Here is an 11,288-nt window from a genome sequence, read left to right on the forward strand (position 1 = left end):
TACAAGAAAAAAAATGCTTTTAATAACACTGAAAATGTGTTATCAAAACATACCATAACACTTTCTGATGTGTTAAGACCGACTATGTTATCGTAGGTCAAGGTATTTTACATAACACTTTATCATTGTTATACAGATGTGTTATTATACTGTCAACGATAACACATTTTCTATGTTATTTTAATATATAGATAATTGTTTAATTATGTTATTTATAGTCGATTATATAACACATTTCAATACTTATAAATTTGTGTTATATTACACTTTAGTATAACACTTTTTTTGTGTTATACTACACTTTAGTACAACACTTTTTTTGTGTTATACTATACTTTAGTATAACACATTTTTTCTGTTATACTACACTTTAGTATAACACATTATTTGTTATATAATGATGTTTGCATAACACATTTCTTTGCATAAAAAGTGTTATTGTAATAGATATTATAGCACAATTTTTGTATTATTTTAATATTTAGATAAGTTTAAATTCTCATTATATATTTTATTTATATAACACTAATTTATTCTATTATATTTTAATTTTTTTATATAATTAAAATTAGATTTCTAATATATACTAGCATCATCAAATGAACTTGATTTTCAAATAACAAAAGTAAGAACATTCAACATTGTATTAACAATCCACAAATTAGTTTAAAACATTCAACACTGTCATCAACAACAAAATGTTCTTTAAGTATTCAAAGAGTCTTAAATATTGAACATAGTTAAAAGTTACTACTTTCAACACAAAGAAATAAACAACAGTTGCAGGGAGACGGTCCAGTGGTCAACAATGACTGTACAGTTGCAAAGAATGGGTAGTAATCCCACACACATTAGAAATATTAGCCACGTCCTCGACAGATTCCATGTCTATCATGCCACCAAAATGTGAACCGAGACAACAAAACTCCACTGTCGAGAAAAGCAACACAAGTAAAAGCTTTATTGTTATGTTAACCTCTGTAGTTGATGGCCTGAAGTCACATAGTACCCGAAGGCCAGAACTTGATGTTTTCAACAAAAGTATGCAAACAGATAAGTTGAGGCTTTTACATGTAGATCTCAAAAGAATCAGAAAGTAACATGTCCCAAATGACCCCAAACATAACACAGTACATAGGAAAAGAACAGTATTTACCACACCCGACTCTCCAATTACCCACTCACAGCAGTTTCTTGAGCATGAAATGAGCTGATGTACGCCCTGGTTTTCCAATGGGCTGATTAGCGAGCTAAGATGGGACCTAATCATGATTACCACGTGGACGTCCCCAAGACCGGAGCTGCCATCGTAAGGTCCTACCTCTTTAGCTCGAGGTAACCTAAGGGTTCGCCAAGATTGCCTGAGGGTTGGGTCTGGACTCTGAAGGCCGCAGGTCGAGTGAAGTATCCAGCTCGTGGTACGAGCTAGAGTTGGAGACTGTGACCTCTTATAAAGTCAACCACGCAAGGTAAACATGCATATATCAGACATCACGTGTCTGATATATCCCTGACTTCTCGAACAAGCAGCGTGAACGTGCGTATTCAGACACCCACGGCTGGGTTGGGCCGTGCGGCCCATTATCCCCTTACCAATTGATTTGACAACACTTATGTGTCAGGTTTAGGAATTAATCATGAATGTCACAGAGTTGATACGATAGGTAAGAAGGTCACGGGATGACCTTCTTACCAACTCCCAGGTGCCTTCTCTTATAAATATGGAGACCTTGGGAGTTAATAGAGGTTGGATTCTCGATTGTAAGAAATACCCTGTAATCAAATACCCAGTATATAGCAATAATACTGACTAGTGGAGTAGAAGGATTTTAACCTTTGAACCACTTAAAAAACGTACTTTGAGTCACCATTTCATTTCCTAACATCATATATCTATTTCGGTTCAACCTAAGCACTAATCCCTTTCTCTTCTTTTCTTAATTACCTGTTGGCGAAGAACCGCGTCAACAGTTTGGTGCTTTCATTGAGAGCAAGTTCGATTAGTGCTGTTGCAAACATCCAGTTATGGTGACTACTCGATCCAGGCATGGTAACGAGACAGAACAGCATGATGGGCAGGAGGCTCATCATACCGCCATCCCTGGTGAACAAGTTCCTGAAGTCTAGCAGCGGCCAGGAAAGCAGTCGGCGGGCTAAGATGACACCGGAAGTTTAGCACCCCAGCCACCTAATCCAAACCCGTGTTATTACACTGCGGTGGAGATGGAGAATGCTCAGCTGAGGAGCCAGCTAGCAATAGCTAGCCAGCAGATCAAGGATGTGCTGGCCCGACTACCCCTTCTCACAACCGACGCTAACGTCGGAGAGAGGCAAGGCGAGGCTCCTAAGTCCCGCCGGGGTAACCGGTCCAGGCATAGCCGCTCGGACAGACTTCCAACAAACAACTCCACTCCTTCATCACACCATCGAGAGGCAAACTTCGAAGAAATGCCTAGAGCCAGACAACAGTAGTACAGCCGTTCAGTCAGAACTTCAACTCCTAGCTCTGAACCAGCCTCGAGCGGGCCCAGGGAAGCTCAAAGAAATTCCAGAAGGAGGTCCAAGGAGGGCTCGCAGCATCAGGCCGTCCCAAACAACCGTCCTGCGCCCCGTCCAGATCGCCGGGCGCGGGACCAGCAGGTTGGCAGGGCCGAAAGGCCCCCACCGAACCTGATCCGTCCTGATGGAACTAGGATCGCCTCTCCAGTTAGGAATCCTCCGTATCCAATCAGATATCCATCTCCTCCTCGGCCCGTCCAAGATATTCCAGCCTATGGGAGTAGTAGGAGAAACCCACCATCAGCTGGACCTTCCCGGGGTAGCAGGGCGCCAAGGGAAAGCCCAGATCCTCAGCACCAAAGGCGAGCTCCAAGCCTCTATAGCAGGAGCTACTAGACCGGTAGTCGCCGGAGTGACCTTTCTGGCGGAGACCTACGTCAGCGTTTGAGCTCGGCACAAAGTCCACAAGCCACCCAAGGGGGCGACCTGCGAGACCGCCTTAACTCCCATAGAGGGGAGCCAGTAGGAGGAGACAACCATTCTCGCTCAGGGGGGGCCTTGTCCGAAGTACGTAACGGTGGGAATGCCCCGAATAACCTATCTCAAGATAGGAGGGGCAGTAACCCACCAAATATGTACAATGGACCCGAAGCTGTTGAACAGCCCCGGAATAACCAAGGACATCAGGACTAAACCCTCGAGCGCCTGGCCCAGATGGAGGAGCTGATGAGAAAGCTCCTGTCAGAAAAAGAAAAAGATGAATATGATTCAGGGGACGAGATGGAGCTCTTTGCCCCCAGCATAGCAGCAACGGCGTACCCACCTAGTTTCCGTATGCCGCACCTGTCCAAGTTCAATGGAGACGGAGATCCTTCGGATCATCTGGGGATGTTTAACACCCTAATGATGGCCCACAATATTGGCCCCGAGCTGTGATGTTTAATCTTCCTTTCCACACTGACTGGACCTGCCAAGCAGTGGTTCAAGCAAGGTAAAAGACAGTCAATCAACTCCTGGAAGACTTTCTCGGCAGATTTCAAAAGGGCATTCCGAGCCTCCCAAGCTGCCCGCGTTCAGCCCGACTCTCTGGCTAACGTGAGGCAGCAGCCTGGCGAAACTCTGAAGGCCTACCTGAGTAGATTTGCGAACGTCACTGCTCAGGCCAGAGATGCAGATGATAGCTCCAAGATCATGGCCATGAGAACTGGAATCCTCGTCGGAGGAGATCTCTGGAAAGACATACAAAGAAAGGGAGTCAGCTCGGTTAACGAATTCCTTAACAGGCCCCAGAAATGGATCAACTTGGAGGAAGTCGAAGCCTCAGCCGCAGGAACCAGCCAGGTCCCTGATCAGCCCGCTGGAGTGGGGACGGAGGTTGTGGCAGCGACCCAAAACATCACACAGAACAACCAGCTCGGTGGAGGCAAAAGAAAGGGGAATGGTGAAGGCAGCCAGCACGGCCAAAAGAAGAATAAGTCTGTGGACAAGTTCAAGCCCGTCACACGACTTATACAGAGCTCACCCAGTCTAGGGAGAATATCTTCCTAGCAAACTCTACTCGCCTCCCCTGGAAGAGGCCGGAGCCATTGAAGCACCAAAAGGGGAAGAGAGACACCTCCAAATTTTGTCGCTTTCACAACGATGTTGGCTACAATACTGATGATTGTAGGCATCTAAAAGATGAGATCGAGACTCTCATCCGAGCCGACCCCTTGGCTCAATACACGTGGAATAGGGTCCCAGCAGGTCGACCTGCTCCGGAAGTCCCGGCCAGTCAGCCCGGGTCTCGGGTAAATCAGGACGTCCCCCCTCCCATGGTGGGAGGGGAGATATCCACCATCTCTGGAGGACCGCATATGGCTGACATGAGCAGGGGTGCCCAGAAGAGGTACGTGAACGAACTTAAGGCGCACAACGGAGTAGAGTTCGTCCCGGAACAACGTCAGTCAAAGCAGCAGCGATTGGACAGGCAACCGATCATTTTTACAGAGGAAGATGCGGGCCATGTCCAGTTCCCTCACAATGACCCTTTGTTCGTGGCAGTTCAGCTCGCCAATCGGAGAGTCAGGAGGGTGCTGATCGACAATGGGAGCTCTGTGAACCTCCTATTCTGGTCCACATTAGAGAAGATGGGTTTGACCGTTACCGAGCTTAAGGCAACCTCCATGATGCTATACGGTTTTTCGGGAGAAGGATCAGTAGCAATAGGGACGATCGAGCTAGTGATTACCCTGGGAGAAGGGTCTCGGATAGTCTCCAAACTCCTCGAGTTCGTGGTCATCGACTGCTCCGCTGCATACAACGCAATTGCGGGATGACCTACGCTTGTAGCTTTTGAGGCCGTCACTTCCATTCGCCACCTCTCGATGAAATTCCCTACTTCCACTGGAATATGCACTGTCCACGGTGATCAACTCACTGCCAGGGAATGCTACAGCATTTCCATGAAGGGAAAATCTATACCCGGCCAGCTAGCAATGGCCGTCCAAGGTAGTGAGGAGGAATCTCAGGAACCCTTAGTTGATCCTAAGATTGAAAAACCTTAAAGCGCCGAGGAGGAGAACATCGTCTTAAGTGAGGATATTGACCCCCGAATAGGCGAAGACAGGTCCGAGCTCCAGGCTATTGAGGAGCTCGAGGAAGTTAACATCGATCCGCAGAACCCTTCACGGAAGTTCAAGCTCGTGAAAAACCTCTGTAGCAAGAGGAAGGCGGAGCTGACTAGGTTTCTGCAGGATAACCTGGACGTATTTTCATGGTCACACGAGGATATGGTGGGAATTAGCCCCAGTGTCATTATGCACACACTTCATCTGGATAAAAGCATTCCGGCAAAGTCCCAGAAACAAAGATGTTTAGGAACAACTCGGGCTGAAGCCCTAGAAGAAGAAGTAGCCCGGCTCAAGAAATGCGGCTTTATCCGTGAAGCCAAGTTTCCGATCTGGGTCGCCAACCCCGTGCTAGTCCCAAAGCCCAACGGGAAATGGCAGACCTGCATCGACTTCTCTGATCTGAATAAAGCCTGCCCCAAGGATTGTTTTCCTTTGCCAAGGATGACCAGTTGGTGGATGCCACGGTGGGGCACGAGCTCATGTCCTTTATGGACGCGTACTCAGGCTGCAATCAAATCGCCATGAATCTGGCCGACCAGGAATACACCAGCTTCATGACCCCGACTAACGTTTATTGTTACAAGGTCATGCCGTTCGGGCTGAAGAACGCCGGGGATACCTACCAAAGGTTAGTAAACAGAATGTTCGCAGACCAGATCGGAAAAAACATGGAAGTGTACGTTGATGACATGCTAGTCAAGTCAAAGACTGCCGATAACCATGTTTCCGACATGGAAGAATGTTTTAAGATATTACTGGAGTATGGCATGAGGCTTAATCCACAGAAGTGCACTTTTGGAGTTGCATCAGGGAAGTTCCTGGGGTTCATAGTCAATACCCGAGGAATCGAGGTAAACCCCGACAAGATCAGATCATTGCTCAAGCTTCCCTCACCCAGGTCGCGCAAGGATGTCCAAGGCCTGACAAGAAGGGTGGCAGCCCTAAACCAGTTTATTTCTAAGTCCACCGATAAGTGCTTGCCATTCTACAACCTACTCTGAGGAAACAAGAAGTTCGAATGGACAGAAGAGTGCGAAAGCGCTTTCCTCGACCTGAAGGCACATCTGGCCGAGCCACCCGTACTATCCAAACCAAAAGCTGGAGAGACTCTTTTTCTCTACCTAGCTGTCACAGAGGACACAGCCAGTGCCGTGTTGATCCGGGAAGAAGACTAGATTCAGAAGCCAGTCTACTACATCAGTAAGAGACTTCTCGGAGCAGAATCCCGGTACCCGTTGATGGAGAAATTGGCGTTCTGCCTTATCACGGCCTCGCGAAAGCTCAGGCCGTACTTCCAGTCCCACTCAATACACGTCATGACCGATCAGCCTTTAAGGCAGGTTTTACAAAAACCTGAAGCATCGGGACGCTTGTTAAAGTGGGCAATCGAGCTTAGCCAGTTCGAAATTCTGTACACTCCGCGAACTGCTATAAAGGGTCAGGCCCTGGCCGATTTTGTAGCCGAGTGCACAGGTTTCCGAGAGGATCCTGTAGAAGACTCGCCCCAGGTCACCTCGGCCCATGCGTCATGGAGGATATTTGTGGATGGTTCATCCAACGAGAACGGCTCCGGGGCTGGAATCATTTTGATATCCCCTAAGGGACATAGATTCCACTCGGCGCTGAGGTTCGGGTTCAAGGCCTCCAACAACAAGGCCGAGTACGAAGCTTTGTTAGCCGGGCTGAGGATAGCCCAGGAGCTAAAGGTGAGCTCCGTCCAGTGCTTCAGTGACTCCCAGCTCGTGGTAAACCAGGTTCTGGGCGAATATCAAGCACGAAGGCCCAAAATGGCTACCTATCTAGCAAGGGTAAAGGTTGAGTTGTCCGTGTTCGGGCGGGGCTCGATCGAGCAGATACCCCCGGAGCAGAACGCTAACGTAGACGCTCTCGCCAAGCTCGCCACCTCTGGGGAGGCGGAGACCTTGGGACTAGTGCCAGTAGAATTCTTGGAGAAACCAAGTATAAAGGAAGCCAGGGCGGAGGTCGAGATGATCGATGCCAGTCCGACCTGGATGACCCCCATCCTTCAGTGTCTCATCGAGGGAAAGCTACCTAATGAGCGTAATGATGCACGATGAATACTCTATCAAGCCCCCAGGTACACTATAGTAGATGGAGTGTTATACCGACGTGGGCACTCCCTACCTCTCCTACGATGTGTTCTTCCAGGCGAAGCAAAGGCCATCCTGCAGGAAGTGCATGAGGGATTTTGCGGAGATCACACTGGGGGGCAAAGCTTGGCCTTAAAGATCCTGAGGCAAGGTTATTATTGGCCAACTCTGTCCAAAGACTCAATCTCATACGTGAGGAAGTGCGACAAGTGCCAGCGATTTGCCACCGTTGCCTGAGCTCCCCCAGTCATGCTGAAGATGATCTCTTCCCCATGGTCGTTTGCGGTTTGGGGGATCGATTTGGTTGGCACCCTCCCTGCTGGAAAGGACGGGGTCCATTACGCCGTGGTGGCCATCGACTACTTTACGAAGTGGGCTGAAGCAGAACCTTTGGCAACGATAACTTCCAAAATAGTCCTTGACTTCGTGGTTAAGGACATTATCTGCCGATTTGGGCTGCCCAAGAAGATTGTCTCCGACAATGGGACTCAGTTCGACAGCGACCTGTTTACCGAATTTTGCGAAAGGTATGGAATTGTGAAAAGTTTCTCCTCCGTGGCCTATCCCCAGGCGAACAGCCAGGTCGAGGCTGTCAACAAGACTCTCAAGGCGAGCCTCAAGAAGCGACTAGATGAAGCGAAGGGGGTCTGGCCAGAACAGCTCCCCCAGGTTCTCTGGGCATACCGGACCTCGCATCGGACTCCTACAGGTCATACTCCTTTTTCCTTGACCTTTGGGAGTGAGGCAGTCCTCCCCGTGGAAATTAAGGTGCTTTCGCATAGGGTCCAGTCTTATGACCAGGACCGCAACCTCGAACTACTTTGCGCTTTCCTTGACCTAGTTGATGAAAGGCGAGAAGATTCACAACTCCAGCTCGCCCATTATCAACAAAAAATCACTCGCTATTTCAACTCAAAAGTCAAGAGTCGCGCCTTTAGCGTTGGTGACCTGGTCCTCAGGAGAGTTTTCTTGGCCAGTAAGGACCCCAAGGATGGAGTCTTGGGACCGAACTGGGAAGGACCATATCAAGTCATCGAGGTCATTAAGGAGGGAACTTATAAGTTAGCTCAGCTTGATGGAGGGGCAGTCCCACGGACTTGGAACGCCATCCATTTAAAGAAATATTATCAATGATTCACTTGTAAGGCCTGAAATGCCATTTTTTTATGTATTAAGCAATGAGAATCAGCTTTTTGTTTATGTTTGTACATGTTTTCAAGTGTAAAAAGTAACCAGGTCGAGATATTGATAAAAATTGACACGAACTAAGTTTTCAAATTAAGTTCCTGGATATAACCAGGTCAAAAAACTTGGAAGTTAATCTAAATCTATCGATCGTTTTTCTTCCTAAAGAGCTCGAGATATAGATAAAGATTAATGCGGACTAAGTTTTCAAATTAAGTTCCTGGATATAACCAGGTCATAAAACTTAGAGGTTGATTCATATCGATTGATCGTTGTTCTTCCTAAGGAGCTCGAGATATTGATAAAAATTGACACGAACTAAGTTTTCAAATTAAGTTCCTGGATATAACTAGGTCAAAAAACTTGGAAGTTAATCTAAATCTATCGATCGTTGTTCTTCCTAAAGAGCGCGAGATATAGATAAAGATTAACGCGGACTAAGTTTTTCAAAATTTTAACTAAAATGCGTAGAGACAAAGGGGAGTAAATCAATTAAAAATAAAGTTGATAGTTAAATTGTCTCGAGGTGGTAGCACCTCATGCAAAGGTTACACAAAAAAAATTGAAAAATATTGAAGGAAAGGGCACGAGAGAGGAAGGCCCTAAGCTCCGCCAGGTGGCCCCTTGGAGGTCGCCGTCTCGCCTTGCTCAGCTGCGCCGGAGCCTTCCCCGGCCTCGGAAGGCACTTCTTTATCGAGGCGAGCTTGGAACTTCACGAGCAAGCACTCCCAGATGTTCGCTGCCAGGAAGGAGAAGTCGGCGTCCTGGTTATAGGCCCAGCAATGGTAGAACATGTCTTCCATGGCGGCCTCTGAAGTTGCCCGCTCGGTCGCCAGCTCGGCCTTGGCCTCTGCCTTCGCAGCATCTAGGTCTGTCCGCACGGTGGCGAGGGCGGTCTCGAACTCTTGAATCTTTGGGCGAGTTTTTTCCAGCTCGGCCTGAGAAGCCGCCAGGGCATCCTTAGCCGCCTGCAGAGAAGTCTGGTGAGTGGCCACAACCGCCTGGTGCTTGCTCCTCATCTCCTCGAGCTGAACCTTGGCCCTGGCGATGCTCCGGTGAAGGGCAACGGCGCCCTGCGAAAGCGGAGAGGCGATTGCCTTAAACAAAAAAGAGAAGGGAGAAAGGAAACACATGGAAAAGCATGGTAATAAAATGCCATAAAAGGGTAAAGTCAGCTTACCGTTAGGGTCATGCCCAATGAAGACTCCATCACGCCCACCGGGCTCATTGTCTCGATGGCCCTGAGCTCCTTCTCGTTGAACTTGTATATGTGGCTGACGGCGTAGTTCGCAGACTCATACACAGTTCCCCGGAAGGCCTCTGGAATCTTCTCCAGGTCCTGGGGATTGACTGGGATGCGTACCTCGGAGGGTACAATAGCCAAAGTCCCGGGCTCGGCCCCTGCATCCTGGACGGGGGCCGGAGCTCGTAGAGGAGGTGGGGGCATGTTGCTTCCCCCTGCAGCAGGAGGAACCGTTCCCACGACCTGGGCGGCTAGGGGTTGCTCTTTCTCCTTAGCAGGAGATTTGGCGGGGGTCCCGGCGGCATGCTTAGACGTCCGGAGCCTCTTCATTCTTGGCCCAGAGGCCCCAGCTGAGGGGTTCCCCCCGGCGAACGCACCTCGCAGACTCTCTTCGGGTTGAGACATCTCTTCTGTCAAAACAAAGATATGGTTAGTACAAAAGTTGGCAATCATGCAGAAACAAAAACAAGGGGGGAAAGAGAGAAATTCAAGTATGTATATGCTAAAAAGGATCCTACACCCCGAGCTAGAAGAAGAATCTAAGTCAATTACTTCCCAAGCTGGCGCAAGTTCTGGGTCCGAGGCTGATTCAGGGCTAGATTCTTCTACATATTGCGTAAGCCCCGGAGCTACGGCACCCCTCCGGAGTGATGGCCATGACCGAAGGTTGGTCCCATACTCCTCGAATAGGATCGACCTAAAGGCTAGGGTGTTATCTACTACTACGGTACCCCTAGGTCGGCTATCTTGGTAGTCCAACACGAGCCGGTCGACACAATGAAGCAGGGTTGTGTCCAGGTCCGGATCACTTCGGTGACAATGGACGAGATGTCTAGGATTGAACCTAGCTAGCTGGGGGTCGGAAATGGCCCTATCTAAATTCCTAAACATGTAAGGATTACCTTGTCCGGAAGGACCCGCGGCTGCTCCGGACCGGATTCGCTCCTCGCCCGCTGTTTGGGCGACCTCCAATGCCCGCTTCTTGTTCCTCACGAGGGGAACCTCGTCCTCCTCATCTTCATTTCCCGCGACCTCCTCTACGATGGTGGTTCTGGTGTCGCGGGCTGGGGGAAGCCCCCGGGGCCTTCTTAGGTTCAAAGTCTGATTGGGGAAAATCAGCTTGCAGGCCACCATCGTCTCGTCTGTTACGAGCACGCGGTTATCCTTTTCACTGGGGGCAAGCCCGCCAGTGTCTCGTATTGGGCCCCGAGGGTCACAGATTTCTCTGTCCTCGCGAAGATAGCTGCAGGATTAATCTAAATCAGAAAGGGATACAGGAGGAGCTGTATGATACCTAACTTACGAGCTAAGGTTAAAACGCACTTACGAGGACGATTGAAGTAGTGGAGCTCGCATTTTCTGAACCCCGTCGACATAAAGAATTGATCTTTAAAGTTGTTGGGGTGGCTGGGAAACTCGATGACCGCAGCCGTGTTGGGGAATCGGGTCAAATAATAAAACTCGTCGCCTCGCCCCCGCTGCTCTGGTCTAGCCTTGAGGCAGAAAAAGTACAGAATATCTGCAGGAGTGGGGACCTCCCACTCGTGCTTCAAAAATAAATATCTTAACCCCACCAACAACCGATAAGAGTTGGGGGGGAGCTGAAATGGGGCCAACCTCACGTAATTGAGGAAGTCA

The sequence above is a fragment of the Humulus lupulus genome, chromosome 3 (assembly GCF_963169125.1).
Source record: "Humulus lupulus chromosome 3, drHumLupu1.1, whole genome shotgun sequence".
In the NCBI taxonomy this organism is placed as follows: Eukaryota; Viridiplantae; Streptophyta; class Magnoliopsida; order Rosales; family Cannabaceae; genus Humulus; species Humulus lupulus.